Source organism: Henckelia pumila, chromosome 3 (assembly GCF_033568475.1).
Source record: "Henckelia pumila isolate YLH828 chromosome 3, ASM3356847v2, whole genome shotgun sequence".
Taxonomy (NCBI): domain Eukaryota; kingdom Viridiplantae; phylum Streptophyta; class Magnoliopsida; order Lamiales; family Gesneriaceae; genus Henckelia; species Henckelia pumila.
In genome coordinates this window covers 159374356-159388092 of record NC_133122.1, presented here as the reverse complement: position 1 = coordinate 159388092, position 13737 = coordinate 159374356, and the positions used below count along the sequence as shown (strand labels likewise).

General features: G+C 28.5%; 2 long non-coding RNA genes across 3 annotated transcripts; both read right to left on the bottom strand.

Moving 5' to 3' along the window:
- Window positions 1–395: 395 nt before the first annotated feature.
- LOC140893112 (uncharacterized) lies at window positions 396–1494 on the bottom strand. The gene is made up of 2 exons (XR_012153025.1): window positions 1154–1494; window positions 396–712 (listed from the first exon to the last, which is right to left on the bottom strand). It is a non-coding gene; the product is annotated as an uncharacterized lncRNA (long non-coding RNA).
- A 9090-nt stretch (window positions 1495–10584) lies between these two features.
- LOC140892628 (uncharacterized) lies at window positions 10585–13137 on the bottom strand. Of its 2 annotated transcripts, none has more exons than XR_012152864.1 (6): window positions 12893–13137; window positions 12620–12707; window positions 11933–12036; window positions 11305–11341; window positions 11081–11122; window positions 10585–10754 (listed from the first exon to the last, which is right to left on the bottom strand). It is a non-coding gene; the product is annotated as an uncharacterized lncRNA (long non-coding RNA). The 2 variants fall into 2 exon arrangements; XR_012152863.1 differs by having other exon boundaries at window positions 12960–13137.
- Window positions 13138–13737: the final 600 nt, after the last annotated feature.

The window sequence follows — 13737 nt, the reverse complement described above, 5'->3', positions numbered from 1 at the left end:
AGAATAAAAAATACTTGGTACAAAAATTAATCTTGAAACTCTATTTTTAATTTTATTTTTAAAATATTTTTTTAATTTAAATATAAAAATAAAACATAAATATATTTTTTTTTTAAATGAGAGTTTCGCACAATAAAAGCAACCAATTCAATATGTCATTTTCACCTACTAAACAAATTATCCCTTCTATTTTAACTGCTAATGGGACGGAAGCACCGATTTCGGAAATCGTTCGAAAATTGGAGAAATAAATTAGGTCAATTGAAAAATAAAGGACGAAATTGGAGCCGCATCAAAAAATCACGAGGAACTGAATTCGAAATTATCTATTTATTATTATGTAGCAAATTTGACCACGGATATATATCACACTTAATGTGCTTCAACAACCAGTATGGAACACAAATAAGACATGCATTAGTTAATTTTAAAAGTACAACATGAAGGAAATTTACGATATTGGGCACTTGTATCTCCCAAATCCTTATTTTTAGTGTTTATATATATATATATATATATAGTACTGCAGTACTAGTACATAATTGGAAGGAAATTTAAAGCATGGCTATGGTTTAATGTCCTTCATCTGCATGCAGCCTTCACACTCAATGAATGCAGCAAACGGGTTCTCCCATAACAAGGCAAATTCTTCTACAAGGAGGAGGAGGAGCTGCATATTTCACATCCAACAAACTGCGTCTTGCAACTTTCACTGCACCAACAGTAGCAAGCAAGATGAAGGGAAAAAAAAAACACGATGTCATTTGTAGTTTTCAAAATATCAATAATACACTACCATCAATAATTGGTAGTTAATTTTTTAGTCTACTTAATTATAACTTTTCTTATTTTAGGTTTTGGTTCATTAGTTTTCATAGGTTGGTTTTAGGTAGACTGGCTTTGAGTTTTTGGGTTTTCAGTTTTATTTCAATATAATGCTGTCGTGACAGAAATTTAACGGATAAGTTAATAGACCAACAAATTATTTTCACTATATCAAATATCAATAGGTCCGATGACCATCTAAACTAAATTTCTTGAATCACCAAACGAAGTCATGCACGTACGTACGAATATGTACTAGAGGAGAATTATGCATGGTATGATTAATTCATTGTAGATATGTGATTATTTTCGAAGAAATATATATTACCTTCCATGTTTGAGATGGAGGCGAGGCTCAAGTCTCTAGCAGCTGTCACCGTGGAGGCCACATGAAAGAGAAGCAGAAGCGATAAAATAAGATGGAGAATTGCCTTGCTTGGGAACATGTTGAGCTACAAAGAACTAAAGGTTATATTATGACTAATAAATGAAAGGTTTGTTTAGTGCCCTTTTTATAAGCACAAAAGTTGATTGAGGGTGAGGTGAGCAATATATTGCCCGTGATATGAACAAAATTCAAAATTCAAACTTCATAGGTAGACAGTAGACTTTAGATAAACATACGCTTTTCTTGTAGTGTTAGGCAGGGTAGATTTAGAGCATTCACATCATCAGATCCCACAAAACAAGATTTTACCTTAGATTAAATTTTATATTTTACATTAAAAAAAAAAAACTATACATCAGCTACCCTACTCATTCCACAAATTTAGATTTCATGATGAACTATAAAATTCTTTATTACGGAATCAAATTCATTTTCTAAACATTATTTTTATATATTATATATAATATATTCTCTTTATAATATAATTTTTATAACATAAAAATGTTATTGAACTTTGTTCATGTTATGTACATAAGTAAACTATCTAATTAATATATGTATCTTTTATTATTTATTTTGAGAAATACTCAAATTATAAATTTTGATATAAAATATTTTATATTCAAACAATAATTTTGGTTGGTAAAAGATATTTATTAATTAAAATATTGTGATTAATTTTTAAATTTATTTTAGAATCAAATTTTTTTGCACTGAAATATTGCATTTTATAATAATTGAATAATATTCTTTATATTAAATTTTACCAAAATTTTATGTATTTTATAATAAAAATGACTAATAAAGCATGACTACTACTATTATTATTATTATTATTATTATTATTATTATTATTATTATTATTATTATAAACGAGTATGAGGACGGGTATGAGAATGGAGAATCCCTGGTATGAAAAAGCGGGGAACGAGGCAGAGATGAGGATGTGTTTTGAATTCGGGGACATGGATGTGGAAGACATATCATCGTCATCGTCCTACCCTATTGCCATCCTTATTCGCACACCCTCTAACCATTTTAAAAATAGTAATAAAAAATTATAGAAGGCAAAGAAAATATAATAAAAAACAATGATCCAATAAATTATAAGAAAACTAATGTATTATGTAGCAAAAAGTGGATATCCAGGTTTAATAAAATAGCTTTTTATTCTAAATTTTAGATTTTGAGTACGGAAACTTATGTGGATGCTCTTAGACTAGGACCCGCGGCCATGACCTCGAAAATTTTTAATTACATTATTACAATAGGAATTTTTTCAAGTTAAATTTATGCATATTGTGGAATAGTAGGTTTGTTTGTTTGTTTTTTGCACTTAAACTCAAGTTCGAATCCTATAGATCTCCTTCCTTTTTCTACACCAAAAGAAAGCATTAAGTAAAGGAAATTAACACACAAACAAAGGATAGACTACATTTTTTGCTTATTATTTGTTTGGTAAAAATTTGGTTAGACAACTTATAAAGGATCAAAATAAGTTGTTTAAAAATATTTTTAAAAAAGCTAGGGTGACCCTATTTTTTAAAAAAATATCTTATTTTAAAATTTTACTTGTCTAAAATAGCCTTTTATATTTTCATAAATTCCTGCCATGTCCTTCACTTATTAAATATTAAATATTTTTAAAATTAAAATTTTCAAAGAATATCAATTTTCTAAATTAAAATATGAAATTTTTTTGTAATATACGTTTAATATTTATGATAAAATTTTAAAACTGTTTTTAAATATCATTCATAGTATTATACTATTTTTGGTAATTTTGACAAAAAAAAATACATCGACATTTTTAATTCGTTTAAAATAAGTTAATCCAATCATTTTAACAATTTATTATTTTTAAAATATTTTTTTACAGCTTATAAGCTCCTAAACCAGTTTATAATTTATTTTTAATAAATTAGTCAAACATCCTCTTAGTTATCTAATTTTTACACTTATTATGTTTTTGTTATGGAAAGTTATATACAACGTATAATAATTATTTTTATCACTTAGTATTAGACTCTCCGAAACCTAAAATCTTGAATCTGTCGCCCACTGTTATAATTTATAGACTGGATTTTTCATGTTATTGGGGTGCCAACCGTAGCTATGTGATCTTGAAATAATGGTGGATGTGAATGGATTTATGTGGTATCTAAAGTACTTCTAACGTGTATGGTTATTGCGGTTTGGCTTGATCTTGTCAAATGTGAATAGCAGCTAGCAGCTCCCATTTTGGACCAGTAAATATTGATATATATAAAGGTCAAGTTTGGAATATATTATATAGATATATATATATATATATATATATATATATATATATAATTTTGATCACCTGCACCCTAGAGTGCAGGGTTTTTCGTGTGCGACCGGGTTTTAGTGTAAAAAAAACACGATACCGGATTTTAGTGGTCGCACACAAAAAACCCTGCACCCTAGGGTGCAGGTGATCATTACTCAGGGGCGGAGTCACCCTTTGGCTAGGGTGGGCTCCAGCCCCACCTATTGTTTAAAAAAAAAAAAAATTAGTAGTTTAATTTATTTTTTTTTTTTTTTGCAGCCCCATGCTTTTTTTTAAAAAAAAGCTCCAGCTATTAAAAAATTTAAAATAAAACAACTCTCGCAAATCACAATTCATTCCAATTTATTGTTTGGTTTATTATTCTAGCTTTCAAAATTATGCGATTTTGAAGTAAAATTGGCAAATCTAAAATTATGTTGCATATTTAATTGGAATTATTTCAAGGAAAAATTGCGTTTTTGATCCTGTATATTTTTCATTTTGCGATTTCAGTCCTTTATATTTTTATATTTCAGTTTTAGTCCGCTATCTTTATTTTTTTTGGCAATTTTAGTCCTTTTTCCGACGTGGCGCTGACGTGACACCAATTCAGTGCTGATGTGGAGTTGACGTATACAGTTCCATGTAAGCATTTTTGAATAAAAATGACCGAAATTTCCAAAAATCAGAACATGCAGGACTAAAACTGAAATGTGAAAACATAGATGACCAAAATCGCAAAATGACAAACATACAGGACTAAATTTGCAATTTTCCCTTATTTCAATTGTCATAATATTGACTAATGATGTACATGAGTCTGGATTTTTACCCTAAAAATCTATTGTCGCGAATTTTGGGAAAAATAATCAATTGGTTGCAATATTTGAGAATTATTGATGTAATTATTGTTGGTCTTGTATTGCTATTTTTTTATTTAGAATGACCAAAAACTAAATAATTATGAGATTTGGAAATAATTCTTTGTTGAAAATTTTTGGGATGATTAGATTTCTATTTAATTAACTTAGGAAATGAAGAAAATAACAAAATATCAAGTTATTTAACCAATATAGCAGACATCTATTACAGTAAAAACGTGAAAAAATATCTGTTTGAATCGAAATAATATAATTACTGAATTAATTTGAAAATTTGGTTTGTGTTTATTTGAAATTTTAATTAATTTTAGTTTTAAAATATTGATTAATTCAGTTCCTTTTCGATTTTTAACATAAATTTTTAATTTGGTTAACTGAGAAATCGAACTTTTATAAAAAAAAATAATATTATTAAATTTTTAACAAAGTTTATTAGGATATACATTTTATGAATTTTTAATAAAATTTTATTGGATATAATATAACTAGACTTGAATATATATATATATATATATTTTTTAAAAATAAATTTTAAATTTATTTAGTTCAGTTTTTATGTGAAATTTTGTTTGTAAAAGCTTGATTTTTTTTTAAAAAAATTTATAAGTTCAGTTAATTCAGTTTTCGACTGAAATAAAAAAAAAATTGGTCTAGTTTGTTCCATTTTGTAGTAAAATTCAGTGTATTCGGTTTAATTTTTCGATAATTAGTTTAGAATGTTTTGCTCGATTTGAATGTAATATTCACTCTAATTATTAATAACACGGGACGGAGCGAGCTTCACCTAGTTTGGAATCCTGACTCCGCCCCTGTCATTACTATATATATATATATATATATAACTCGCGAGTTTGAAATGTGAATATATAGCTCCCGTTTTGGACTAGAGAAAATAGATATAAATGTCAAGTTTGGAGTATATATATCGCCGGTTTGAAATTACGTAATCATGTGAGCCAAATTTTCTTGGATGCTTGTGGGTTTTGAATACTTCATTACTTTCGCCTATTATTGTTGAATAATGCTCAATTTATTTTACTTTAGGCATTCATGCAGTTCTAAACAAGCACGATCTCCAAATTAAGCATCACATCGATATTTTTCCCTCGGATTATGCTTTGGTTTTGAGTAGGTCTCTTGTGAGACCGTCTCACGGATATTTATCTGTGATACGGGTCAATCCTGATTAAATTTAAAATAAAATTATTATTTTTGGCATAAAAAATAACATTTTTCATGTGGACCCAATTAAGAAATCTGTCTCACAAATTTGACCCGTAAAACAGTTTCACAGTAAAAACATTTAAAAGAACAAAAACAAAACAAAAACAAAAAGATGGCCGATACTTCAAAACTCCAAAAGCTATTTGGTATTATTATCTATATATATATATATATATATAATAACTGAGTTTTTGCCATTTTTGGCAAAATCCCACCAAAATCATATTATTAAAAACGGAAATCAAACATTCCATAATTAAATCACAATATTCATTTAATTAAAAATTACAAAATCTTTGCATTTTTTATATACATATATATACATTAATAAGTCCATAATCTTTGCATCTTTTTATATACATATATTTTTTATATACATACATATACATTTACAATATTTATTTTTCAAAATATTTTTGAAAATCATGAATTATTTAAAACAAATTCCAAATATTCGAAAAATGTTTAATATAAATGTAAACATAAATATATATATATAAACATATAAACATCATTCCGTAAATTATATATCATTTTTCAATTACGCATGAATATTTACATATATTTATATATAAATATATAATTTCGTAGTCTTTATGTATATTTCCGTAATCTTTGTATATATATATATATATATATATATATATATAATTTCGTAAATAAAAATCATACAAAATCATGAAATATTTCTCAGCCCTTAATTAATTAAATACTATAAAATCTAAAAAATAAAAAATATATAAAACATTTCTGATCTTGATTACGAAATTAAATCACAATATTCATATACATTCCATAATATTTGCATCTATTTATATATATATATATATATATTTCCAATTAAAATTACACAACATTATTTACATTATTATCTGATTTCAGCATTCCTTTGATAATATTTGTTTTCAAAAAAATTTTAAAAATCATAAATAAACATTTAAAATAAAATACAACCTAAGATTCGAAAAATGAAAATTTTCAGAACAAAACCGAAAAAAAAAGATTGATTTAAAAAAAATCATACTTCTACAAATTATTAAATCAGTTATTTTATATTTGGCATATTTTGATTAGGGAGGAATTTTTATAAAACATTCAAATTCCAAACTTAATCACAATATTATGTAATTAAAAATTAAATAATATTTGCATTTTTAATTCCGTATAAAAAACATACAAAATAACAACCGTAATTAAAACTATACAAAATCACTACTAACTTCTCGACCCATTCTTAAATACAATAAAATCTTAAAAATAACAAAAATATAAAATATTTCCGATTTTGATTATGGAATTAAATCACAATATTTATATAATTAAACATTACGTAATATTTGCATCTATTTATGTATATATATATATATATATCCAATTAAAATTACACAACATTATTTACATTATTCCCTGATTTCAGCATTCCTTTGATAATATTTGCTTTAAAAAAAAATTTAAAAATCACAAATAAACATTTAAAATAAAATTCAACCTAAGATTCGAAAATGGAAATTTTCAGAACAAAAACGGAAAGAGATAGTTTTAAAATATCATACTTTTAAAAATTATTAAATCAATTATTTTATATTTGAAATATTTTGATTAGGTTGGGATTTACAGAAAAATCAAATTCCAAACTTAATCACAATATTTATTTAATTAAAAATTACATAATATTTGCATCTATAAATCTGTAATTAAAAACTATACAAAATCACTACCGTAATTAAAACTATACAAAATCACTACTGACTTTTTGGCCCGTTCTTAAATACTACAAAATCTAAAAAATAACAAAAATATAGAACATTCCATAATATTTGCATATTCTATTTATATAATTAAACATTCCATAATTTTTCATATATATATATATATATATAATTAAATTAAAATTACACAATATTATTTAAATTATTCTCTGATTTAGGAATTCCCTTGATAATATTTTCTTTCAGAAAAAATTTAAAAATCATAAATAAACATTAAAAAAAAGATTGACTTAAAAAAATCATACTTCTACAAATTATTAAATCAGTTATTTTATATTTGGCATATTTTGATTAGGGAGGAATCTTTACAAAACATTCAAATTCCAAACCTAATCACAATATTATGTAATTAAAAATTAAATAATATTTGCATTTTTAATTCCGTATAAAAAAAACATACAAAAATATAACAACCATAATTAAAACTATACAAAATCACTATCTATAATTCCGTAATTAAAAGCATAAAAAATCACTACCGTTATTAAAACTATACAATCACTACTAACTTCTCGGCCCATTCTTAAATAAAAAAAATCTACAAATTATCAAAAATATAGAACATTTTCAATATTTAATTGAGCACACTTATTGTATAAATATAATTATATTTTCAACTTCAATCAAAAAATCACAACATAGTTTCCACTCGATACTCACCAAATGGCACCTTGTTCAAAGTTATTCGTGAAATAAATCTTTCAGATTGGTATTGGCCACTGAAATTATGATTAATATGTTGTTATGATCTACCTCCATATAAAAGCAAGGAAGATCCTACAATGGAATGTATATTCCAAGATGTTGAGGTACATAAAATATTTGCGATTTAAATTTATCATCAATCTAACTTCGATTTGTTATGTTTTTTCTCGCTTTCAGGGAACACGCATACATGCAACCATAAAATATGGTGTCATTGACAAATTGAGGTCAATACTCAAAGAAAGACGTTTTTATGTCATCAAAGACATGATCGTTGCACAAAATAAAATAAAAATCAAAACCACCTCAAGCATATACAAAATTAATCTCATCAACAAAACAAATGTATGCGAAATAAAAGATCATAATTTTTCGTCAAAGATATTTGAATTCAAGAACTTCAAAGATTTGACAAACACATAAATCATCGATGAAAATAACTTTTTGGTATGTTTAATTTTTGAAGTTTCGTGAATTTAAATGATGGCATTTTATTATTAAATATTAATGTGTTTATTGATTATTGTGTGTTTTTTAGATGTGATTATTGTAATGATTTCAAGAGACAACCCTAAAAACAGAGAATCAATGGACGTCCTACAAAGATAATTGATTTTTCCATTGAAGATTTAGTGTAAAAGTATTTATAATCTAACATTTTTTTGGTCATAAGAAATTTTAATGTAGATATATTCTATGTATATTTATAATTTTTTAGGCACAACAAGTTACCATGCACTTTGCGGAAAAGTTTTGTAGATGAAATGATGACGTTTTTTAATACAATTGGTGATGAGTCGGTGATTGTGGTTCTTCAAATGTGTCGTGCAAGAAGATATAAAGGTGAATTAAGTAGGTGTTTCAAATATATTTTATGTCAACAAATTGATGTTAAATGGTGAATACGCAAAATTCTGGAATTTTTAAAGAGGTAATATTACTTTTATATTACTTCATTTTGTTTAAAATTCTAATAAATTTATTTTGATAATTTACATAAAATCAATTTATTTTCGGATTTAGGATCACCTCAAGCAGTACTCCAGAGAATTCAATCAACACAATGTCATTGTCATGTGCCCGAACTTTTATTGAGAAACTTAGAAATACAAAGGATATTTTCAGGACTATATATAGAACAATCGTCTGAAAACGACGAGGTGTGAATGTGATTGAATTTTTTTTTTAATAATATGAGTATTTGTAATTGAATATTTATTTGTACTGTTTACAGGTAGGTAGTTTTTGGGTACCTGCAAAAATAGTATTCATGGAATCAAATGAAAATTGATAATATTTGTCATGCAAAGAATGTCCTAAGAAACTCAATGCAGTGGGTGAAAAGTTTTACTGTGAAAAATGTGACCATTTCGATAGTCAAGGAACTATGAGGGTTGATAAAAAAATATATCATAATTTGCATATATTACATTGATTATTTAATGAAACTTATTTTTGAATCATTCTTTCATTAGGTTCAAGATACAAGTGAGAGTTGTTGACATCACTGAAAATGCAGTTTTTTTACTTTGAGATAAAGTGTGCTGAACTTTTTTGCCGTTTTAAAAAGTAATTTTTTAACCTTATTATTCTTATTACTCATTGTAAAATTAAATTTATTAACATTTTAATATTATAGTCAATATTTTCATTGATTCAAATTTATTTATATTATACATAAGATATAGTACGTTCATCGCACGAGTGAAATACTAGTTAATAGAAAAAGGAGTTAATGGAAAAAGTACTGTGGTAGATGGAAAATCAGTAAGAATACTCTTGGACAAATGGCTACCGAGATGCCATGAACTTATTCCACCTATTCCAAACATGGCAGCAGACCAAAAGGTATGTTCCCTAATTTCAGAGGGGAACTGGCCGAATGTCCCATTCATTGAAGCCAAATAATTTGTACCATATATTGATCCTCAAAATTCCATTACTAGCAACTATTGATGCGGATATACGTGTTGGAACATACGTGGTTTTGATGTTGACAAAACTACATAAGTAAAATTCAGAGGTAAACTGCAATTGTCCACGACCAGAACTGAAGAAGAAGACTGGACAAGTTTCCGAGTAAAACTGCAGAAGTAAACTGAGTTGACTTTGGCCAAAGCCAAAATGAAATCATCACCCAGTCAAAGTAATCAAACTGAGTTCACTTGGTAAATTGTATTCAGTTTAGGGAGCTAAACTGAATCGGTTTCTCACAAAGCCGAACTGTTCAGAGAGCCAAGCTGCACAACTCAAAGTTGTTGATAGTAGATGTTATTGACGGCGCGCATTGCGAGCTGCGGAAAGCAGAATCTGCGGCATGCAATTGAGCGCTGTGGAAAACAGCATCCGCGGCACGCCGCGAAAAGCAGAATCAGCGGCATGCAAATGCGCGCCACGGAAAATAGCATAGTAAAAAAAAAAATACAACTTCCAATATCATAAATTTCTCAAATTTTGAAATTTGAAAACAAAATTTAATATACAATATTTGGTATGGTAAATTATTCAATATTCAATATTTAATCCTAATTTCATGCACATTAGCAAATAAAACTATGCTAATATCTTGAAACCGCATCGATCTCTTCTCCTCAATAGATGTTCTTCATGAAAGCTGTATCCATCTTTTTCTTCATGCAAATCTTGAATTTGAAGCTTGCAAGGATACACATCTAGATTGACAAATAGAAAGAGCATGTAGGTTACGAAAGCCGAAAGTAAACATATGTTAATTGGCAATGGCATTCCAGTAGGAAACACTTGTAAAATTTCTCTAATATACTTCCAATATTATCCGAAATAATACCTAATTATTTACCGAATTAGACGCATGTGAAGTAATAGGCTATCGAAGTAGACGCACGTGGGGTGGATTTACGTAAACTTCACCCACCCACGCAAGAAAATAGAAACATAAACTGATGTATTATATCATACAAATTCTAAGTAATTTCAAAAGGAAAATTCAACAATTAAATGGTAACTAAAGATAATATACCTTGCAAATTTTCAAGAATCTGTCCCATGGGTATCTGAGGGCCTAATAAAAAAATTTGCTTTAGCGAGTTGACCCAAATTAATGTGCCAATGTTAAATTTACAAAGGTCTAGCACGAAGGCCTTAGCTAAAAAGATTTCATCATAATTAAAATACTGAACATGGTAAGTAATTTTACCGAGGACTGATCATAATTAAAATACTGAACATGGTAAGTAATTTTACCGAGGACTGCAACTTCTGGAAATATATCTCCCATACTCTGCACATAATATACGAATGATACGACCATAAGGATCACTAGAATTTTCTGAAATTCCAGCCCACTAACCCACATATATGTCAGGTTCAGAAAAAAAAAATTCAGAAACTAATTGAACATCTGACAGAACAAAAGCTGCAGTACCAAACATTATAAAATATGATCCAAGCATGCAGAGAGTCTGTTCTCACATATGACATAGAACAAAAGCTGCAGCCCCAAACATTATAAAAAAATAACCTAGCATGCAGAGAGCATGCGTTCTTTTAATCTTTATTTGCTCATTTTCGCACACATTTGATAAGAAATATGGACAGAATACTGAATACGCCTCTTCATCGCAATTGAATGAAATAACTAACAAACTAAAAGCAGCATCATAGATAAATTTATGAATGTTATTGTCCCTGATAAGATCAGGTGGCAGTAAAACATATCTCATTCAAATACACAAAGCCTCATTGTTAGAAGCCTAAAAGCATTTTACATATTTCATCCATACCAAGCATTGCCTCGAGAAGATTATTAAATTACACGATATGCAATTGATTTTATCCCAGAAATACATTCAGTGACGTCCCAGCTACTTACCAAAATTGTGTACCTTTATGACATCCCTGATAAGGTTTATTGCTTTATTCACATTAACTGTAATCCTTTTTTCCTTTGTCAGAAACTGGTCCACCGGGCTTCACCTGCAAAGCACATGAAATGAGCATTTGTAATCCATTTGTTTAAATGGATGAAACAAAGCACCTGATCAAAGTCAGGATACAAGAATTCGGTGCAGGGAGGTATAGATAGACCATAAAAATAGATTATGGAGGGCAAAACTTGCAGCCAGTTAAACATAAATTTTCTAAAAAAAAATTCCTTTCATGGCTGCCATCTCCCCGTCCCCCATAAATCCAGCCTCACAACTGAGGCAAGGGAAAAAGTTTGACATACCCAATAGGAAAATATACTATCATGTGGTGGTCTGGAATCCTTGGAGTTTTAGATTCATTATCAAGAAATAGCAATATGGAAAAGGGCAGCTGACCAAAATGTGCTGTTTTTATTTGTTCAAGATATCATCAACCAAATGTAGAGTTCGAACTCGGAAATTTAAAGATAGGAATACAAATTAAACATAGGAAAGCATAGAGAAAATATATACAAAATAGAATCAAAGTATAAGTACAGAAGAAACTGAGAAAGTCGATATACACGATTAAGATAAGTTTTCCTTTAGAATTTACTTTGTATTGATCAATAAAGTGTGTAAAGGTAAATTACCTGTCTGCCTCCATCTGAAAGCTTCAACTCACTCTCTTGCGGCCTCACACCCTCGTCACAACACTGAAAATCCTAAACACAACAAAAACTAAAAAAGGAAAAAGGTGGAACCTTTAGTATCAATCCCTTCCACAACTCAATTAGAAAATACTTTTTGCCCAAAAAACGAGGTCGCCGTAGACAAGAAATAAGACCCACAAAAGAAATGAAAATTACTGCGTGGGTTCTGATGAAATGTCAAATCCCAAAATAATCAAGGGAATTAGAACATACGGTTCGATTTGATTTTGACGAACTAGCATTTTGAATCCTATTAATTTTCGATCATAAGCTATAAGACCTGTTTCTTCGATGTGCTCAATCGGAGAAGATGTCCTGCAGCGATGGGGTTACCGAAATTTTTTAAAAAAAATTTAGGCAGAAAATAGAGGGTTTCGATCGGAGAAAAATTTGGGGAAAACCAGAAGCTATGTGGGAGACAATGGATTACTCAACCTCTACCAGAAACGGATGATGACTTCTCGATTAGCGCTGTTTCACCACTATCCGCAGCGTGCCGCACGCTGTAAATACTAAGATTTAACAGGCGCGCTACAAATAACAGTATTGACAGTGTGCTTTTATTTTACGCTGTCGATGTCTCGCTGGGGATAATTATTTTTCTTGTAGCTCTCCAAGAGACTGCGACTGAACTCCTTAATATCAATCATACTTCTGCGGATAGACTTTTTCGTACATAGCTGACGCCGCAAGACAGAGCACAACAGTGTACTATCGTGACAGAAAATGTACAAGGACAAGGCAAGATAACAACCTCAATTTGAATTTGAAAGAGCCGTTGCACTCTGAGTATAAATACATATCAAGGGATGCTCGAGAAAGCATCTGGCTCATCAGAAACGAATTCGCATATTCATTCAAGTTTACTTCAAAGAATATATCAAGAGCTGAAGAACACAAGAATGCATATCAGTGCATCAGATCGGTTAGGATCATATTGTGCTAAGTGTTAAGTTGTAATACAAGTGTTGTATTTGATTATCAGTTGAGGTGCTGCAAACCTCGTTGTTACAAGAATAAGTCGAGGACTGAGTTCTTGAGTCTAGGAGTTCTGGGAT